The sequence below is a fragment of the Humulus lupulus genome, chromosome 3 (genome assembly GCF_963169125.1).
Source record: "Humulus lupulus chromosome 3, drHumLupu1.1, whole genome shotgun sequence".
Classification (NCBI taxonomy): Eukaryota; Viridiplantae; Streptophyta; class Magnoliopsida; order Rosales; family Cannabaceae; genus Humulus; species Humulus lupulus.
In genome coordinates this window covers 253,924,244-253,947,117 of record NC_084795.1, presented here as the reverse complement: position 1 = coordinate 253,947,117, position 22,874 = coordinate 253,924,244, and the positions used below count along the sequence as shown (strand labels likewise).

The following is a 22,874-nucleotide window of genomic DNA, read 5'->3' as shown; positions in this document are numbered from 1 at the left end:
AATTCTGGGACAATACATTTCTCCTAGGACTTGGTTGACAACCAACTAGGAGTCACTATAGTAGTGAATGGATTTTTCTTTTAGCTCAGAAGCTATTCGAAGATTTGCTAATAGTGTCTCATATTCTGCCTCATTATTTGAGGCCTCGAAGCAAAACCTTAAGGCTGAGTGAAACTTGTTTCTTGACGGGGTAATTAGGATAATGCCTGTCCTCGGCCCGTTTTCGTTAGAAGAACCATCGACATAAAGTCTCCACATCTCGTAGGCTGGGGTTACGACTTCCTCGTTGGTGATTCTAGTGCATTTGACTATGAAATATGCCAAGGCCTATCCTTTCATCATCGTTCTCGGGTGATATGTAATCTCGAACTGCCCAAGTTCGACTACCCATTTAAATAGTCTTATAGATGCTTCAGGTTTCGACAATACATGTCTCAATGATACCTCGACTCTGCCCCCAACAACCTTTTTTTGACATAAAAAGCAGGTTTTGTACTTTCTTATCCTCCAGAAAAAGTATCGCACTAATTGCATGCTCGGTTGTAGCAAGGTATAAGTACAATATTTCCCCTGTGAATGATTTGGATAAAAGAGGTGGTTCAGGGAGATTTTTTTAAGAGCTTGAAAACTGAGCTTGCACTCATCTGACCATTCAAACTTTTTGCCCCTCTCAAAAGATTAAAGAATGGAAGGCATCTGTCTGTAGATTTTGATATGAATCTACTTAAAGCCGCCATTCGTCCAGTTAAACTTTGGAAATATTTATGCTTTAGAGGTGAAGGCATGTCAATTAAAGCCTTTATCTTATCCAGGTTTGCCTCCATGCCCCAAGCATTTACTATAAATCCAAGAAACTTTCCCAAGGATATTCCAAATGAGCATTTTTGTGGGTTAAGTCTCATGTTGTACTTTTGAATTATAGCGAAACATTCAGCGAGATCATCAACATGGTTACAATTGTATTTGGACTTGACTAGCATATCGTCCACGTATACTTCCATATTGTTTCCTATTTGTGAAGCAAACATTCTATTTACTAGTCTATGATATGTGGCTCTGACATTCTTTAGCCCGAAGGGCATCGCATTGTAACAATATAGCCCTTTATCAGTCATGAAGCTCATGTGCTCTTGATCGGGTGCATGCATGGCTATTTGGTTATATCTAGAATATGCGCCCATTAACGACATGATGTCGTGACTCGAGGTAACATCTACGAGTTGATCGATTTGAGGTAGGGGAAAATAATCTTTTAGACACACCTTGTTGAGGTCCGAATAGTCAATGCAAGTTTGCCACTTGCCATTGGGCTTCGGGACTAGAATTTGTTTGGCTATCCAATCTGGGTAGAAAGCATCTTGGATAAACCAATTTTCTTTTAGCCTTTCAAACTTTTCTTTCAAGGCCTTCTTCCTCTCGTCATCAAGGAATCTCATTTTCTGTTTCTTTGGAGGGAAGTTTTTGTCGATGTTCAAGGCATGGCTTATAATATTGGGGCTGATCCCAATCATATCCGAATGTGACCATCCAAATACATCCTGATATTTCCTCAGGAAGCGAATAAATTGCTATCTCGTGTCCTTTGAGAGGTTCTTCCCAATCTTCACCACCTTGGTGGTGTCCTTCTAATTGAGCTGGATGTCTTCGAGCTCTTCAATTGGCTCGAGATCGACCCTATCCTCATCTATCCTTAGGTCGATCTCCTCTTCGACCTCGTAAATGACTTCGCTTATTTCCTCAATAATAATCAGTGCTTGTGCACTTGTTTGGCCCTTACCCCTCATCGAGATGCTATAACTTTCTCGGGCAGCCAATTGGTCTCCTTTCAATGTCCCAATGTCGATATGTGTTGGGAATTTTATGGCCAAATGTCTGACAGATGTAACTGCCCCCAACCCGATCGAGGCTGGTCTCATGAGCAGTACATTGTAGGCGGAAGGGGTGTCTACCATGTTGAACTCCATTATCTTGGTTATCAAGACTAGATAGTCTCCCAAGGTTACTGGGAGCTTGATAGACCCCGTACTGGCTATTCCCTCTCCCAAAAATCTGTATAGTGTTGTTGCACATGACTTTAGGTCTCAAACGGACAATCCCATTTTCTCCAGGGTTTCCTTACAGAGGATGTTAACCGAGCTCCCGTTATTGATCAGGACTCGGCGCACCCTCTTATTGGCGAGTTGAAAGGTTATGACCTAAGGGTCATTATGAGGAAATTGGACATGTGCGGCATCCTCTTCGGTGAAGGTAATGGGTTGGGACTCAACCTTTTGTTGTTTCAGAGCTCGGGGTTCAGGCTCATAGGGACATCCATCGCCTGTTTTGAGCTCCTAGACATACCTCTTTTGGGAATTCCTACCCGACCCCGTGATGTGTGGTCCTCCCGCGATGGTTATTACATCTTCTCCATCAATGGGGGGAGGTCTATTAACCTCTCTCGCATGTGGGGCCATAGATTGCTGAGTAGGTGAGGTCTGATCTGGATTTAAGTTTTTGGATGTACTGCTCAAGGTAGCCTCTTAAGATCAAACGTTCGATCTCATCCTTTAATTGTCTACATTCATCAGTGGTTGTTGACCAAGTTTTTGGCCAATGACGTGAGAACGTCAAAAACGACAAACCTTCAAGAGAATTTAAACGACACAGACGTTTTAATAAATAAAATAAAGAACACACAAGATTTTTATAGTGGTTCAGCCCCAATATGTTGGTAATAGCCTAATCCACTTATAGTTGTGATTATAGATCTGTACTCAAGATTAGATGGACTGAGCCAACTGAGTTTCTTCAGTACAGATTGCAAAAATACAATAATTCTTTATGATACCAGCACTTTCTCTCTTTAGAAAAATCAGACCCAAAATTTCCCCAAAAAATCTCAAAAGAGGAAGAAGCCCCTTTCTGATCCCATAAGCCATATATTTATAGGCTTAGGATCACACATCTGATATCCCCTAGAATTGGGATATTTTATTATATTTATTACATTTAAATTACAAAAAACATTCAAAATGTAACAAAACCCCCAATTTGTGGGAAGAATGAGAGATTCCCGCGCGTGCCAAGACCGGTTCTTGTTGAAGCCGTTTCTGGGAATCTTGACTTAGTCCTCCTCTATTTGGCCGACCCATATCTCCTACTAACCACTCATGCAAGTGCTGGTCAGACACATGCATGCTGGACATATGCAAGTGCTGGTAGGACATACGCTTGCTGGTAGGACATGCTTTTGTTGGTCGGACAAGTGCATGGTAGTAGGACATGCACTCCTCTCCTCTAACATGGCACTCTCCTCTAGCATGCCATATCTCTCCTCTAACATGGCACTCTCCTCTAGCATGCCATATCTTTCCTCTAACATGGCACTCTCCTCTCCTCGGACCAAGATCCGACCACACCATTGGGCTCTCCTCGGACCAAGATCCGACCACCACACCATTGGGCTCTCCTCGGACCAAGATCCGACCACCACCCTTGGGCTCTCCTCGGACCAAGGTCCGACCACTCCACCTTGGGCTCTCCTCGGATCAAGGTCCGACCGGACCTCTTGGGGCTACTCCTCGGACCAAGGTCCGACCACACCTCCTTGGAGTGCTCCTCGGACCAAAGTCCGACCAGGCACACCCTAGCCCAAGTACTCTCCTCGGGTGCACTTGGCTTGGTCATGACATCTCTCAAGCAGTCCAAACTCTTCACTGATGTATTGGGCTACTGCTAAGCCAGATCACCCCATCATTCCTTGCCACTTGTCATTTTTATTGTCATGTCATCGATCTCCAATTTTTGGGGATAATAGTGGTATGACCTATATCCCTGTGAAATTTTCAGAACTTATTTTAATCCCTTTTGGATTTCTGGTTTCGCATCGCATCAGGTCGCCTGAAAGGGACTTGTTTTTCATTCGCGATAAGTATATTTTCTCGAGTATCTATAAGCTTGGTATACACTGTATAAATGGAGAAGTATTTGTCTCCCTTATTTTTCTTACTCCTGTCAGCCTCTAAGTTACTCCCTTCCTTCTTATTTCTTTTAGAAGGGTTATCTTCTGAGGGTCGCGCTGCGGAGGGTGTTGCCGAGGTGGTGGCTTAGTTAACGTTTGTTGTTGTAGTTATTACGGACGATGGAGATAGTTTAGTGCCAACCTCTCCTCTTATACATTGACAAAACTTTGAGTCTGAGTATTGAACTCGGCTATCAACCTCACAGGTTTTCTCTACATGTTATCCTAAAGGGGACTCCCTGGCAATACTCCAGCCCATACCGCCATGAGATGACTGTTTTTGTTGACATTACGAGCTCGCGCCTCTTCTATATTAAATCTCACCAGGTAGCTTTTCAGTGACTCATCAAACTGCTACCTAACATTGGTCAATGCGGATGCCTCAAGCTTGATGCTCTTCACATCTTGGAACTGTTTCTTGAATTCTCTAGATAGTTGTTCCCATGATGAGATCGAATGTCTTTGAAATTTGTCAAACCAATTTTTTGCTGGTTCGGCGAGTGTGGTCTGGAAGAGCATACACATGAGCTCATATCTAACGTTATTAGCTCGCATCACTGTATTGAATGTGCTCATATGGCTGCTTGGGTTGGTAGTCCCATCGTAGGGCGCCATGTGGGGTATTTTGAAACCATGAGGAAATTGTGTATTTGAGATATGGGGGGAGAAAGGCTCAAGCTCCTCATCATAGTCGTAAGCCTTTTCTTTGCTTTTCCCTTCTTGAAGGATCCTAAATGCCTCCTCCAGCTGTTTGATCCTCGCTTGGACCAAATCCACTGGAGGGGGAGCTTGCACTACTAACAACTAGTTATTGTTCGTGAGAACTCCAGCTCCTTGTTGCATCATAGGGTTATATTGGTTTCCATATACTGGTTGCAGGGGCTCTCTCCGGGTATTTAAGTGTGTTTGCATGTCTGGGTTTGGATGATTACACTGCCTCTGGTTCTAATTTAGGTGATCTGAAAGATCAGGACATTCATTGTGATAATTCTTCTAATTTCTAGGCTCGATGTTATATACACTCACCGACCTGCTATAATCTTGACTTCCGCCAAGAAAGCTAACGCTCCTTTCTGGATGTTGCTGTTGTGGGGCCTGATTATGAGGTGGGTTTTCCACATGTGCCCTCATTCCGGTCGTTTGTGACCTTGACATATGACTTCCAAACGGCTGGGGTTGTCTATGTCCCTATCAAGACTCTCGTGGGGCCTCACATTCACCCCTATGCTTGGGTCGAGCTCGATGGCTCTTGTCTCGACTCTCACTTCAAGCACTTCAAGAAGGCCCCTGAGGTGCCCTGTCTCATGCTTGGTTCCCACCAGCAACTGGCTAGGATGCACCCCGTGTCGGAGATGGATGTCTTATCAGAGAGGAAGGATGCCTAATTGGCGAGGGTGGTAGCCTCCCGTTATTCAACATGGCATGCTCTGGGTTAGCCCGAGCAGGCTTCAAGTTTTTCCTGGAAGGCTCTGGGCTAACACTCTGAGCTATCATGGGAGCTAAGTTATTCCTAGTTTTTGCAGGAACCCTCCCTGCTGGATTGTTCCTACCAGGGTTCCGAGAAGTTTCCCTAAGTTGATTATTCTCGGCATTTTCCCTAACCCTCAGTTGGGCTTACTGGGCAATTTGTTCGGCCATCCTGGCAGTCGTACTCCACCAAGGTTGTCCCCTAGTTCTATGGGGTGGTGCTTGAACTTCAGCAGCTCACCTTTCCATCTCCTCATTTAGCTGTGTAGCCTCGGCCAGCTGTTCACGCAACCTACGATTTTCTAGCTCCACTATTGGCATGTATCTTTCAGGATTATAGTACAAATCCTCACGAGGCCTAGGATTCTGGCCTACATCCATGAGTCACTATTATTATGAATTTTGTGCGAAAGCTTCAAGTGAGTTCAATTTGGCAAGGTCTTTCCCAGTACAAAATTGTCCGTGTCCACAAATGACTGAATCCAGGCTATTTATAGGCCTGGTTACAAGAATATATTTTCCCCAATTTAGGGAAGTTACAATCACCTATTTAAATTCAAATAAATATCAGAATAATCATAATAATACAACTTAAATGCATTATTTAAATAATGATCCCATAAAAATAGGGATTTGACACGTGGTCTTAACTAATCCCAAAGAAATAAAGATTTCCTAACAACTTTTTTGTGTGGTAAACGCATCATCGAGCTCGTACATTGTTTCAATGCGCTTTCGAGATCACTCATAGCCTCGAGCTCAACATTCCAGTTGTTGCTTCCTCCTCACTCGTTAAGTCTATCGAGCTCATCCTCTAGAGAAAGTTAATTCCTTCGAGCCTCTAACTCATGCTAGAACACTGATGCTAGATCTTGAACCATATGACCATGACATTCCATGATAATCATCACAAGTGTAATGTGGAAATTCATTTATTTCGAGCCCGTTCTTTTACGAGCCTACATTTCGAAGTCATTTACTTAATCTCGAAATTTGGGTGTAACAATATATTATTATAATAATAATATTTTATAACATTTAAATTTATATTAATATAATTATTAAATATCTAGTGTTCTATTATATATTATTATAATAATGATATTTTATAATCTTTAAATTTGAATTTATATTTATATAATTATTATATATATAGTCTTATATTAAATATTTTTACAATAATGATATTTTATAATATTTGAATTATACTAATATAATTGATAAATATCTATTTTTAAGTTAGTTTTAAAGGTATATTCCGTTAAACTTAACAAAACAAACCGTTAAGAACAAGAATTTTTGTTTTCTACACACTTTTTATATAGAAGTATATATATATATTATTGTATATTTGTGTGAAAGTATTATCTAAGAAAGAAAATGATATTATAGATTAGGATTAAGTAGGATACTCAACATCCAATTCAAATTGACTCAACTGAATTTATTCAATCAGTAAAAATTGAATATATTAATAAAATTGAGTTAGATATTAAAATTTAATTATAATTCGATAGGTCTATACGTAATATATTAGCTTAAAAAATATATATTTTTAGGGAAAAAATATATTTGTATTTATTTTTTATTGTTAAATTTCCTCTATCATGCATTTCATCACACCTAATTAAATATTTATTTGTTAACATTTGCAAAAGAAAATATACTTTGTAGAAAGTTAGGGAGAGACTAACTGAAATGTTAATTGTTAAGTAGTAGTTACAGTAATGGCCTATGAAATGTTTTTGGGAAGTGAAAACCTTCTATCGACGTCTTTTTTTGAACCATGCAAACATTCCCTTGCTCGCGGTTAAGGTTGGGGTTCTACGCCAGGCAGATGGTGTGCTAGTCGTTAGGAGTTGATCAGAAAATGTTATTATCGCTTTTCGCCTGACATTTTGGTAAACAAAGCTCTCATTTTTGGTAGATGAGAAGCTTCCACACACTTCAATTGTAGAAACTTTGGCCATGTTTCTGGTAGGTGCACAACAATAAAGGCTATGGTGTATCCTTCTTTGGGCTAAGCGGTGAAAATGTATGGGGTTTGGAGTAAAGTCGATAGACTCAGTTCATTGAAATCACTTAAGCTTTCTCATTGGAGCAGAGGTAAGCAGATGGTTCCAAGGAGAGATGTTTTACCGTCACAAAATGGAAGATCGAGAGACACAGACAGCCGGAAGGGGGAAGCTGCACAGGTTGATGGTGGCCGAAGTCGTACAAAGAATTTGGACGTGGAAGAGATATAAAGGAAAACCATTTTTCTGAATGTATAGTCCAAGACAGAAATCATGGAACAAATTTGGAAGTGGTACAATTAGATACAAATGGCCTTGGCCATGATAAAGATAAGGAATTTTAGGTTATGGATAATTAAATTTAATGCAGGTAGAGAGGAATAAAAAACGTAAAAGAGAAGGAAAACATAATGAAGATTGAGCAACTCCTTGTATAGATATGCTTCCATTCCTATAGTCCATTTATCTTTTAATTAACTTCCTCAAAGATGAAGGCAAAACTATTGATCTTCTATTAATTTACTTACACGTATCACACTTCCAAGCAAACTCCTCCAAATGGACTAAACTCTTACAAAGTGATTTAAAAGGAAAACATTTGTGGACCTGAAATGACTTTCAATTTTATCTCATACTCGTATGTAAATGGATATAGTGGGCATTGGCAGAAAAATAAATTATCGCTTTTGCTCATTCCAAGTCTTGCCTTCAAAGAACTCGTTCAACTTTCACTCAAGATCCTCTAGTGTGTATCCAATGTACTTTTGGGGATTTTTCCCATTTCCAACCATAGGCCTTCCATAAAAATAAGAGTGCAGCTAATAAGATAAGAAAAAGAGTAAATGGAATAGGCAAGTGTTTTTTGAAAGAATCAAAGAAAAAAAAAAACATGGCTGAAATGTTTGGCAAAAGATATGTATGCAGGCAAGAGGACTTCAGTGACAACAAACCTCATAGACTCTCGTAACTCACTATCCGGAATCGTCCACTGTGGTCGCCTTTGATGAAGCCCCTCAAAATGGCCGTTGAAGGTCTTGAATGTATCCTTCACCATCACCCTTGAAAGTCCACTTGAGTTACCATTGCCATTGCCACTTTCAATCATGCCGCCCGAGGAATTAAGGCCCTGAATGGTGAGGCATTGTAGAATTGCTAATTAAAATTGGAAGCAATTTTGGAATTAGAGATATTCTCCTTTCCACTAGAAACACATGTCATGTAATACTAATTTTCAATGTTTTTACCTCATACTATATACAAAGAAACAATGCATTTCATGGGTTCCTACATTTGTAAAGAAGGTTTGTTTAACCCAATTTTGGACTTGATGATGTGGCATCTAAGAAAGAGACATGTGGCATTACACAACATTAAATTCAGAAGGCTGGTCAGAAGGAGTAGCTGCTTGAGAGGAATACATCAGAATAAAGAAGCATATTTAGCAAAGTTCAAGTAACCTGCTCGATGAGTAGGACACTTTTACCCGAAGATCTGGATTTCATGAGATACCAACGAATATCCCAAGATATTTATGTAATTGGTATTTAAATTGAATTATTCTCGTATTATTTGAATTTCTAACTGAATGTACTGATCCCATACCTACACGTGTAGAAGCTAAATTCGTTTGTAAGGGCCCATAGTCCACTAAGACTATCTATAAATAGGGAGTTCATTCATTCATTAACCCTAAGTAAAAATTACAGGATAAAATGCTAGAGATTTATTTTGTACACACTTTACATACAAAACCCATCGAATTGTATTCTTATCTTAGCTTAAGAAAATCAGTTGAACCTTGTTTCTTCTTGATCTTGAGCTTGAGACTTCATCAATAAATACAAGTGCAAGTGGATGTGGATGTGGATGTAGGTTATTACCAACTCTTGGGGCTGAACCACCATAAAAAAATTTGTGTCGTGTACTTGATTTCAGTTTGTTTAATTCTTATTTCTTCATATAAATTGACTCAGTGTCGTTGACCAAAATGTTAGTCAACATTTTGGTGCTTTCATTGAGAGCTGAACTCTAGATCCCACCTTACCAAATCCATTTGAAACAATGGTTATCACTACTAGAAGCCAAAGCCAAGAACCAGAAGGAAACACTGTTACTGGACAGATTGATTGCCCCTCGAGCAGCCAGATACCACCTTTACATCCTGGTCATCAGATTCCTCCTCCTCACGGAAATCCACCTTTGGCAACCACATTTGGGCATGATGAGCCCCATGTGGACTTAGGAGTGTTGGGTTTTATGCTCTTAATAAAACCACATTTCTTATGTAACACGTTTTTATTATCAATAAAGTAGAAATCATTTTGTTTATTCAATCGCATTTTTCGCTTCTTTTATTACATGTTTATTCAATTAATACATACATTCATAAATTCCCGAACATATGGATGGTTACAATTATAGTGACTAGGTCACAGTGGATGATAATTATAGTTATATGTTCAAAAGAACGAGTCCTAAGATTAAATTAGTGCATTTGATTTTCACTGATTAGGCAATCTATGATATGATCTACTTACACATTCATGGTGTGATGTCTTGTCCAAGACATTGACCAAGTAGATAAGATTAAATGTATTTGGTTACATCAGACTAGGACCAATATTAAATATTGATTATTGATAAATAAATAAGTATCATTGTTATTGAGTCTAGACAATGTCACAACGTTGACCATAGGTCAAGTCGATCATAATTCTGAGTGATAATATTCTACCAATTATATTATTAAAATCTTTTGGCTTGTTCATTACCAGCTTACCCGAAGATCTATCCCATACTCACATCTTGGAGATTTAGTAGTGTAATTGAGTATGAGTATTATTCATAGATATAAAATCTATAACTTATATATGAGAAGTGAAAATATGATTTCCTTAATTGCTTTGTTCAAAAAGTTAAATGATTGAGATCTCATTTCTGTGAAGCTGTGATTAAGTTCACAAAAATATGATTTATAAGGAACTTAGTGGGAGTTAAGAATAATATACAGATGATGGGTAAAACGGTAATTTACACCTAGCTTGTTAGTAAGTCATTGATAGAGGATTGACTGAATGTAATGGTTATAACAATGAATAACATATTTGTGGTTTGGAAAATATGCTCTATGAATGCAAGAGTTTAATTCCGAGTCCATAGTGGAGTAACGAGGAATTAATAAGGTAGTGAAATTATTCATAAATAAATTCATGGTAACTTATTGGAGCTTGATTTCATCGATTCATGGTCCCCACATCACCTTTGAGTAAATCATCTAGAATGTCTCAATTAATTAATTTAATTATCAATTAGGATTTTTAAAGTTGACTATCGATTTTGGAAAATTTTACAGAGATATGAGATTTAGAGAATAAAATAGAATCTTTGGGAAAATTTATTAATATTCATAAATTGGTGTCAATATAAATAAATAATATTAAATCAAAGTTCAAATTATAATTGGTTAATTTGGATAAGGATTTAATTGATTAATTAATTAATTAAAAGATAAATAAATAAAAAGGTATTAAATTTAGGTTTAATTGGGATTTAAATTCAAAACAAAGTGATTGGGCCATGTCCATTTGTGGGAGCTAAAGGCTTTGATTTTTTTTTTTTAGTTAAATTAAATTTAAATAAAGCCCATTAAGTTGCCTATATAAGGAATATGATATCTAGGGTTTTCATAAGTTAGTCTCAGTTGATTCACCGGGTAAGTGAAAACCTAGACAGTCTAATCCTTTCTTGGCTACTCACTCTCTTCTTCTTCTTCTTCTTCTCTTCTAGATCTCTATCTCATGTGTTGAGAACCAGCCCACACTAGTTCTAGGTTGATCAAACGCTTGGTGAGGAAGACTATGTTGCTAATCTAGTTCAATCTATTTGTAATACTCTGCTATAGAAAGGAATCAAGGGTTAGAGAGATTGAAGGGAGGAGTTCCAGTAACGTTGCGTAATGTAAGTTTCTTTACTTTACTCTATTTTGTATCAATTTCATAGGATCATGTTCTACGAATTTACATATTTGTTTGATAATATGTAAATTACATGAAAATAAACAAATATCCTGTAATATGAAATTTCCTACAAGGAGAAGATATGAACCCTGACCTCGAACAGCTGAAAGAAGACGTGGGACAAATGTAGGAGCAATTTGTCTCCATGCATGTAAGTCAGGCAGCAGTTTAAGAAGTTGTAGCTAAAGCCCTGAATAAACAAATATAGGATTTCCAAACTTGGATGGATCAGAGACAACGAGCCCTTGAAGCTCGCCAAGAAGAAGCCGATCGCCATGATTCTAAGGTGACAAGGCTATTTCAGGTTGCGTTGTCACAAAACAAAGCAGCAAGGCCTCAACCAGCAAACCCTCAACTTGAGAACAGTGGTCAAGGTCAACCTGACGCTCCTCAACCAACTGATCGGGGACCAGCCCAGTCCAATCAGCTCGATCTCGTGATCAAGTGGTCCCTCTTGGACCTGCTAGGAGTCATCACTCCCATAAGGGAGCTCAGCCAAGAGTGCAGCGACTGCTCCACCAAGATGAACAGGCGCTTCCTAATAGAGAACAAGGTTGTGCCAGAAAATTGTCTTGAACTGGAAGGCCTGCTAATGAGCACTTGAGGTGAGCAACCTCGAGAGGAGGGCGGCCCCCAAATCTTGGAGCTGGTCCTCAATTCCAACAATTAAGGAATGAGAGACCCGCTAGCCAGAATCGAGGCCATCCACCTCACTATGCTGGACACAATTGTGGTCATCATCATAGAAGAAGCAGAAGGAGAAATAACCATGAGGCCAACAGTAGTTATCAAACATCTTATAGATATGGTTATGATGATGATGAAGGGGATAGTCGGCACTACCAACCCTGTGACCATCAATAGTGTAATGACCATCGACATGATGAAAATCCAAGAGGAAAATTTGTTCCGCCAAGGCCACTTGGGCCCCAAGATATTTCACCTAGGGAAAATGTGTAGCCTGAAGGACCGTTTATCCCACCAAGAAAGCAAGAGGCAGCAAACTGTCCCGCAAGACCACCTCATAGTCCTCCTCGAGTAGACAGTCAAAATTCTAGGGGGCGACCAAGAAGGGGGAGTGTCTTTAAAAGGCTGGGAAATAGGAGCCTGACCTCCACGATGTCCTTGATCAGCTGAGGGAAGGCAACATGTCAAATATTGTTGGACCCATCACACCAATATTCCCACATGCACCACAAGTGGGGGCTGCTGTAATCTTAGTTACAGCACCAGCTGTTGTGCCACTAGTTTCTCCTACAATCTAAGTGCAATTGGATACTATTACCCAAATGGTACGAGAGCTAACAACCCCGAAGCTCACTGACATTAACTTGGAAAGAAGGAAAGGGTCTCATTTCTCCGATCAGATCAATGCTCTAATAGTACCTTCCAAGTTCAAGATGCCAACTTGGAAGATGTATACTGGAAGCGAAGATCCCATCTAACATGTTAACATTTTCGAGATACAAATGAACCTCCAAGGGGTTAGAGACGACGTCCATTGTAGGATCTTTCTAGCTACTCTAGCAGATTATGGTCAACAATGGTTCTTCAAACTGGAGCCAGGAACCATTACATCCTGGGATACATTTGAGAGGCTCTTTTACTCACAATTCTTTGTGGCTCGTATCCCGCCTGCTGAACTTAACGACCTTGTTGACATTAAGCAAGGACCAAATGAGCCTCTGAAGGACTACGTGCAGAGGTTCATGCAAGAGGTTGTCTGATCGAAGACAATTAGCGATGATGGAAAGCTGATGGACATCATGGCTAGGTACCAAGTAAAGGGTCCTCTGTAACGTTTGAAACTTGCTCATAAGGCTTAATGCCTTGATTAGTGTGCCGGGAGTACATAATTGGATTTATATATGGAATTAATTGAAGATATGTGTGATTATGTGGCATATGTAAATTATATTGTAATATGAATGTTTATATATATATATGCATGCTTATGTGTATTAAATATGCTTATGGGACCGTTCTTGTAAATATAGGCATATTTGTAATTTTGACTCGTTGAGGGTATAGATGTGATTATATGTGTTAGGTGATTGAGACCACATTATTATGTGGATATATTTGTAGTATTTGGCTCAAGGCGATCCTATTAAGTGGATTAGAGGAAAAGTCACAACGAGGTCAAATACCTGGCTCGGGGTGAGCCTAGGGTTATTTTTGGAAACTTAGTGCGTAGACGGGATTTATCGAGTAATGGGTAGTTGTTTGGTGATTAGTTTAGTATGTCGGGATTAATTGGGAATTTATAGAGCTACTTGAGGATTAGTGGGAAATGTGGCAAATGACAGTATCGCCCTTGGGGGCATTAAATAGTAAGGCTTTGATTTAGGAGAACTTTAGTCTTTTAGTGTCAAGAGATAGACTTAGGTAGCCTTGAGAAATAACTAGAAAACAAAAGAAATCAGCACCCAATAGCTCCACACACTCTCTCTCTCTCACGTTTCTCTCCCCCTCCCTTGAAGCTTGGTTGAGGCTTGATCTTGTTGGAAGAGTTTAGCTTTGAAAATTGAAGATTGGAGGTTGGAGTGGATTGAGGTTTGGTTCAGGAGTCGGATTCACTAGTGAGGTAAGGTTTATGACCTGATTTTACTATGAATTTTCTGATTTAGTTTAGATTTTGACTAAGTTTTTAATGCTAGCTTTGGTTGTTAAGTTGGGGTAAGAATTTTGGTTGGTTTGTGGAGTAAAAATGATGCCTAGCTTGTGTTGCTGGGAGTTATAGACTCAATCTTTGGGTTTAGTTATGTATATGTTGCATTTGATTATGTGTTATGCAATCTGTATGTTTAATTATGTTTAATCTGAAAGCTCGACCTAAGGGAGTCGGGGCGACAGTAAGCGTGTGGAACGCAGCTCGGCCTACGAGAGTCGGGGTCGGCAATAAGACATGAGAACCCGGCCTAAGAGAGCCGGGCCTGAACTTCATCTAAATATTCAGAAGTGTCGATTGCACTTGTCTAACTATATTGATTGCTAAAATTAGATTATGTGTTCGTTTGAGCAGATTATCACTGCTAAGCTTATTACTTATATTTTGTTGCTTATTGAATTTGTTAATTTAAGTTTTCTTGTTGAGCTTTGGCTTGCAAGTGCTATGTGGTGTAGGTAAGGTAAAGGGAAAGCTAGACCAACCATGAGTTGGAGAGCTTTAGAGGCGGCGTGTACATATGTAGCTACTCGACCGTCACGTTCAAGGGATCAACAGGGACTAGAGCCAAAACTTAATTTTGCCGCTTAGGTCGGCCTATGTTATAATTGATTTTGAAATTGTAAATGCCTTGTAGACACTTATTTTTGGGATCCCATGTACAGACTCAAACTTTTTAATGAAAACAACTATTTTTACGATCAAAATATTTAAACCCTAATCCAATAATTGTCCTTAGTTACACGTTTATATCCAAACGACTTGATTAGCAAGTCTAGCACTATTTAAAATACACAGTATAATGGTCTTGGCTATCCATGGCATAACATCCTCTATGGACTGACCTAAAGAGAAAAACTGTCTACTAAACAAGGGACTTATTAGATCGAGTAGAAAAGTTTATTAAACTAAAGGAGGCCATTAGATGAGTTGATCAAGCCAATCAGGCAGGTACCAGTTCTGTTGTCTCAGCCAAGAATAATGGAACCCCAAACCAGAACCAGAACCAGAACCATACAACCAATGGTAATGGTAATGGAAATAAAAATAACCAAGGGGGGTGGAAAATGAAACAATAGCTCGAACAGTGGCAATAAAAACAACAAAAGGGCCAAAACCTATGATAAACCATTTGAGAATATTCCTCGTTTTACCACCTACTCTACACTAACGAGCAGAAGTATTTCAAGCTATGCAAGCTGAGGTACCTTATAGGAAGCCTAATCCCATAAGGAAAGATATAAGCAAGAGAGACACAAACAAGTTTTTTCATTTCCATAACGACTAAGGACATGACACCAACAAATGTAACTAGCAACGAAATTGAATTTCTCATCCGACAGAACCATCAGGCCATGCGAAGATATATTCGACGTCATGTTGATCAAAACCAAGTTTTTGCGCCTAATATGGATGCACCAGCTCAACCATTGCAGCCAGCTCCAGTAGCTGGTCAACTAGACATGATATGCAGAGGACTGCACCTGGCAGGCGAAAGGGTAGTTGGTCGACTAGACATGATATGCGGTGGACCGCACTTGGTAGGCGAAAGTAGAAAATCTTTTGAACGCTATGCCTGGACACTTTGCCACAAACCAGAAGATGAAGTACTGTCAGTCGAGGAGCATACTCCCAAAACCCCTCACTATGAATGTAAGCCAATAACATTCACTCTGGATGATGCCACACACGTTAGATTCCCAGATAATGATCGTTTTGTAATCAAGTCCCATGTTGCTAACATGATCGTAGCATGGATGATGATAGATCATGGTTCCTCAGTAAACATCCTTTAAAGAAAAAACCCTTGAAGTAATCTGCTCGGGACCTAGAACCATGCACGCAAACTTTGTATGGTTTTACTAGAGAAGGGATGACTTCAGCATGAGTAATTAGGTTAGCAATAACAGTGGGATCTGCACCTGCGAACAACACAATTATGGCTACGTTTGTCATGGCCGATATTCCCTCAGCTTTTAATGCCCTCTTAGTAAGACTGATATCGATTTGCACACCATAACATTTGTGTTTCACCTAATGATGAAGTTTCCTACCAACGCTGGAATCAAATGTGCAAAAGGAAACCAGAGAGAGGCTTGGGAATGCTATAATTCCTCCACTACAACTGCTAAGAAAGGCTTGGCCATGACCAACATGATATTTGTTGGACCAGCGATGAGTAAGTCAACAACAGGAATGAAAAAAAGCACCACCGAACAACAAGGAAACTCCTCCTCAGAGGCGAGCAGCTCAAAATAGGGAGTTTTCCAAAGAGAAGGAGAAGATATTGATCCTCGCTTTGGGGACATTGATAATGGATTGGGACCTATTGAAGACTTGGAGGAAATCCCACTTGACCAGAACGAGCCAACAAAGACTGTCAAGATTGGAATTTTTTAAGCAAAGGAAGTCAAGTCTGAACTTATAAACATCCTAAGGGACGATCATGACGTGTTCGCTTTGTCGCACAAGGACATGGTAGGCATCAACCCCATTGTTATAAGCCATGCATTAAATATCGACAAAGACAACTTCAAGCCTGTACAATAGAAAAGAAGGTTGCTCAATAAAGAATGGTCAAAGGCCATAAAAGAAGAAGACGAAAGGCTAAAAAGAGAATGGGTTTATAAGAGAATCTTTCTACCCCGAGTGGGTTTCAAATCCTATCCTAGTACCAAAACCTAATGGAAAATGGAGGATTTGTGTAGATTTCACTGATCTAAATAAGGCATGCCCAAAGGATTGCTTTCCCCTACAAAGAATCGACCAACTAGTCAATGCCACTGAAGGACATGAAGTCCTCACATTTATGGACACTTACTCGAGGTATAATTAGATTAGTATGCACCCTTCTGATGAGGACATACCAGTTTTAGAACTGACGTAATTTTGCATTGTTACAAAGTAATGCCTTTTGGTCTAAAAAATGCTGGTGCGACATACCAACGACTAGTAAACATGATGTCCATAGACCAAATAGGCAAAAACAAGGAGGTCTATGTTGATGACATGCTGGTAAAGTCAAAAAAGGTTGGGGGGGGGGGGGCACGTGAAGGAACCAAAGAATTCTTTGCCATCCTTAAGCATTACGATATGAAGCTTAACCCCTTAAAGTGCTCGTTTGAGGTAATCTCGGGCAAGTTTCTTGGTTTCATTGTCAATGCAAGAGGCAGAGAAGCTAACCCAGAGAAAATCATAGCTTTGATCGACATGAAATCCCCAACTAGGAAAAAGGAAGTACAAAGTCTGACGGGATGGATTCCACCGCACTCAATAGATTTGTCTCAAAATCCACTGACAAGTGCGTACCATTTTTTAACCTGCTAAGGGGAAATAACAAGTTTGAATGGACGGAAGAATGTGAAAAATATTTCCAAGAACTTAAGGAACACTTAGCTCAACCTCCAGTCTTATCGAAGCCAATCGATGGGGAAACTCTATACTTGTATAAAGTAGGTACTCAATACGTATTTAGTGCAGACCTTATCCAAGAAACAGATAGAATCCAACATCCAGTGTATTACATAGGCAAAAGACTGGTTGGGGTAGAATCATGGTACCATTGAAAAACTGGCCTATTGTTTGTTACTCGCAGCAAGGGAATTAAGGCCTTATTTCCAGGCTCATCCTATCATAGTTTTAACCTATCAACCTCTCAGGCATGTTCTGCAAAAACCAGAGGCATCTAGTTGACCTTAGTGGGTTGTCGAGCTCGGGTAGTATGAAGTCACCTACCAGCGAAGGACTGCTATCAAAGGGCAAGCTTTAGCAGACTTTATTGCTGAATGCACTAGAATACCAGAAGAAAATAAGCATGCAAAGAAGCCTGAAGACAATGAAGAAAATTGGCCTGTATGGAGGTTGTTTGTAGATGGCTCCTCCAATGAGAATAATTATGGAGTTGGAATTATACTTATCACACCTAAAGGACAACGTATTCACTGCGCGCTAAGGTTCAACTTCAGTGCCTTAAACAATGAGGCAGAATACGAAGCCCTACTAGCAGGATTACTACTTGCTAGAGAAGTTAAAGTCGTGGTAGTAGACATATATAGCGATTCACAACTGGTCGTAAATCAAGTGTTGGAAGAATACTAGGCTCGAGGAATAAAAATGGCATCCTACCTCAATAAGGCAAAAGATCTCTAGGCACAATTAAAAAAAATTAACATCAAACAAGTGCCCTGTGTCCAAAATTCCAATGCAGATGCCCTAGCAAAAGTAGCAAGTGGCAAGGGTGGAGACACCCTAAACATAATACTAGTTGAACATCTGGCCCAACCAAGTATTAACGAAATGGAGCAAACACTACTACTCGATAATAACCCCTCCTGGATTACTCCTATAGCCACATTCTTGGAGCATGAAATATTGCCTCAAGACACAAATGAAGCCCGAAGAATTTCAAGACAAGCTGCTAGATACATGATTATTGATGGAGTAATGTATAGAAGAGGGCATTCAATGCCTTTGCTCAGATGTGTTACTAAAATAGAAGCCGAGTTTCTAATGATAGAAGTACACGAAGGATGATGTGGAAATCACATAGGGAGCAGAGTCTAGCCAAGAAGATAATGAGACAAGAATATTTTTGGCCCACGATGAATGAAGATTCCATGGAGTACGTCCAAAAATGTGATAAGTGTAAGAGATTCTCCAAAATCCCTCGAGCAACTCCTAATGAACTTAAACAAATGCAGAGCCCATGACCCTTCGCAGTATAGCGCATTGATTTGATCAACCAACTTCCAACAGGAAAGGGTGGAGTGAAATTCGTAATGGTCACAGTGGATTGAAGCAAAACCACTGGCTACAATTACTTCCAAGAAGGTGCTCGATTTTGTGTTGAAAACATCATATGCAGATACAGACTGCCAAAAAATATTGTCTCAGATAATGGCACTCAGTTTGACAGTGAAACATTCACATACTTTTGTGTAAGGCATTGTATCACTAAAAGCTGTTCCGCAGTTGCTCATCCCCAAGCAATCAAACAAGTAGAAGTTTTCAACAAATCCTTAAAGGACGAAATGAAAAAGCGTCTCGAACAAGTCAAAGGCAATTGGTTGGATATTTTTCCATAAGTATTATGGTCATATCAAACTACTAATCGAACCTCAACAGGACATACTCCATTTTCCCTAGCTTATGGATATGAAGCAATGATAACAGTTGAGTTAACCCCCCCCACCCATCGCATCAAAGGACTAGGTATGATAAGGATCAAAACCACCAATTATTGGCTGAAAACCTCGACATCATCGAGGAACAAAGAGAAAATTCACAGTTACAAGTGGCAACTTACCAACAAAAAGTAGCCAAATACTCCAATGCTTCAGTCAAGAATAGAAAGTTTGCCCCATGAGATCTAGTATTGCGACAAGTGTTCCAAAATACTAAAGATCCTACAGCAAGAGTTTTGGGACCCAATTGGGAAGGACTGTATTAGATCGTAGAAATATTGCAACCAGGAACATACAAATTTGCTCGACTGAATGGTGAACTAATTACAAGATACTGGAATGGGGAACACTTGATATTATCAATAAACTGCTAGTCGAAGACACGTTTGTCCACTATATCGACCAGAACTGTTCTAGGTTTATTTGTATGGCACAATTTTCCCATCTTTTATTTTCTTTGTTCATTTTTTTGGTTGTGAGGCACGTATTTCCCATTACTTTTGCAAACCAAAAAATTGATTAAACAATGTTTTGTCATTTAGGCACGTTTTTCTTTAATAAATGACCCTTAATTTCAATTAAATTCTTTATGTTTTTTCTTCAAAAACTTGCACTGCTCGAAGAATTTTTAAATTCAATAGACATGTTTTTTCTATTTTATTACAAGGTACAAGCAAGGGAGCGTGATCAACACACTCATTAATTACCAATTTTGTTATTAAACAATTATTACTTAACATGTGTGATTCTTAAGCAAAATTATAATTATACTGATATATGATACAATATTCAAGCAGCTATGTTAGCTCGAGCAAGACTAGTTATTTGGCTTCTTTTGAGGTGACTTCTGCTTCGTTCTTACGACCATCTTCTTCCTTCCGCCTTTGCTCCTAGGGGCATTTCATCGGCCTAGGTTCCCCATGGGACCTTGTCGGGGGAGTTTTCCTGGTGGAAAGTCGGGTTCCCCCATCGTCTATGGGGACAGTGTTTTCCCCTTTTTCATGCTCCTTCTCTTTACACGCAGGAAGGGGTATGCTTGACATTCCTTGCAGTAGGTTGTTTAAGACCTCTTGCATGTTCTCTATTGTGGTTTCCAGCCTTCGAGTCTTTTTATGTAACTCATGAATCTCATCCTTGTAGAAGCGAGTCCTTCCGCTGGAGCTTACCGAGCATACCCTGGGACCCTTGCCTAGCTCGTGCATCAATGGACCTGGGTCTTGGTGGCCTGAGCGTGGTGCCACCGGGGGCCAGTGAAGCGGGTGCACTGGCGGCTCTGAATGACCTCCGTCGGGCCTGATAGCCGGGGACGATGCTTCCTTCTCCTCCCTTGGGGGAAGAGGTTCCTCCGGTCTACCTCCATGCTTAGGTGGTGAGGGGTCTTTCTTGGAAGCCCTCCGCTCTACTCTGTCCCGGCGAACCTCATCATCTTGTATTTATCGTAGGCATTTTGAATGTCTTAGCATCTTTCATTGTTGGAAGTGATGAAAGAATGTTGGCTTGATGCTTGTTCTTCCCACAGACGGCGACAATCTGTTGACGGTGAAATCTCGTCAACGAAATTAGATCGGAAAACTCAAAATGTAAGTAAGGTGATGTTTAGATAAGAACTTAGAATGGACTTATGGAAGGATAAACACAGATCAACAATGGAGTAAAAACTGTATATTTCTTAATAGCTTCAGCCTACCATGAATTTTCCAACCCTTCATTCTGAGGGGCAAAGCTCTATTTATAGCTGGGATCTAATGGCCCCTTATACATGGTGGTCCCTTTGGAAAAAATATTACAGGAATACACTGTCAGGGTCATGGCACAGGTGGTAGTGGTGTCAGAAGAGTGGTGGTCTACTCTAGTACATGTCAGTGCTTCCACTTTGGTACCATATTGTGCCTCCACTACTTGTCAGGTACAGACCTCATAAGAGTGCTGAGGGAGTGCTTGCTATGAACCATTCTTGTACTGCCACTACTTGCTTGGCGATGACATCGTGTCCATACTTTAATTCTGCAGGTGTATTCCGTACCTATATGAGCTCCTCGGGCCATACATGTGCTTTTGCCCTCACAAGGTACCTTATTCTTCAAGTATTGGAATCCCTACACGTTATCATGGAGAATATGGTTCCAATATGCCTGGGAGGCAAGGTCCTCATGTGAAGTGGGATAAAACATGTGAGGTTGTACCTAGCGAGATGAGGCGTGCGTGATGGCCTCGCGACACCCTTGGCGCAAAGTGGGACGCAACATACGCGGCTGTGCCTTGCGAGATGGGGCGTGCGTGATGGACTCGCGACACCCTTGGTGCAAAGTGGGACGCAACATGCGTGGCTGTGCCTCGCGAGATGGGGCATGCGTGATGGCCTCACGACACCCTTGATGCAAAGTTGGACGCAACATGCACAACTGTGCCTCGCGAGATAGGGCGTGCGTGATGGCCTCATGACACCCTTGGCGCGAAGTGGGACATAACCTGCGCTGCTGTGCCTCGCGAGATGGGGCGCATGAGATGGCCTCGTGACACCCTTGGTGCGAGGCGAGGCTCCTGATGCAAGGCTGTCCCTTGCGAGATGGGGCGCATGAGATGGCCTCGCGATACCCTTGGTGCGAGGTGAGGCTCCTGATGCAAGGCTGTCCCTCGCGAGGCCTGCAAGGTGCGAGACTGCTCCTGACGTGAGGCTCCTTCCAAGCGTGAGGCACCCTTGGTTCCTGAGACGCCCTTGGCGCGAGACCCTCGCGACGAGGCTAGGTGCACCTCACTTGGCGCGAGACACATGGCCTCGCTATGCGAGGCTATAGGTGCTTGGGCACTTAGGTGAGGTGAGCCTTACTATGCAAGGCAAGGTGGGCCTCGCTATGTGAAGCATTGACTTCGGTTGGGCGTGGCCAAGACTCCTCCACGAGGCCGAAGCGTGAAGCGCTGGGCATGGCTGAGGCACCTTCACAAGGCCCAGGCATGAGGCGCTGGGTGTGGCCGAGGCACCTTCACGAGGCCCAGGCGCGAGGTGCTGGGTGTGGCCGAGATGACCTCTATGAGACCCTGGTGCGAGGCGCTTAATGTCCTGTGTGATGGTCTTGCAATGCGTGTGGGCCTTATGGGAGTTCGGACTTGATTGCTTGGGACTTTTTCCCAGTGTGGAATTCTTGTCCCTCATTTGGCATGAAGAGACTTTGTGAGGCTTAGGGCCTTGCACATATGTGGCCTCTTGGTGGCACGTGATGACCTTCTGACTCTATAGTGTGCTTAGCACCTTCAGTGCCCCTTAGCCGCTCACTTCAATAAGGGACTAGAAACTTTCTTTTTTTTCTTGGTGGATTTTTGGTATCCACAACTCCTTTTTGCGTTGGAACTCTTCCTCCAGAAGTTTCTTCACCTCCGAACTCTTCTGTTTGAGCTGCCTCATCTCCTCCACCGAATTGAGCTTCTTCTCCATAAGCTTTTTGACATGAGCATCAAGGCTACCCCTCTTCTCCTTAAGCTCCTCCAGCTGGCGCTTGAGCTTTGTCCTCTACTCCTCGAGCAACTTGA

The 22,874-nt window shown here is 40.9% G+C and overlaps 1 pseudogene; it reads right to left on the bottom strand.

Annotated features, from left to right (window-relative positions):
* Nucleotides 1-8,159: 8,159 nt before the first annotated feature.
* The window catches only part of LOC133825571 (exocyst complex component EXO70A1-like), a 106,557-nt pseudogene continuing 91,842 nt past the window's right edge, over nt 8,160-22,874 (bottom strand).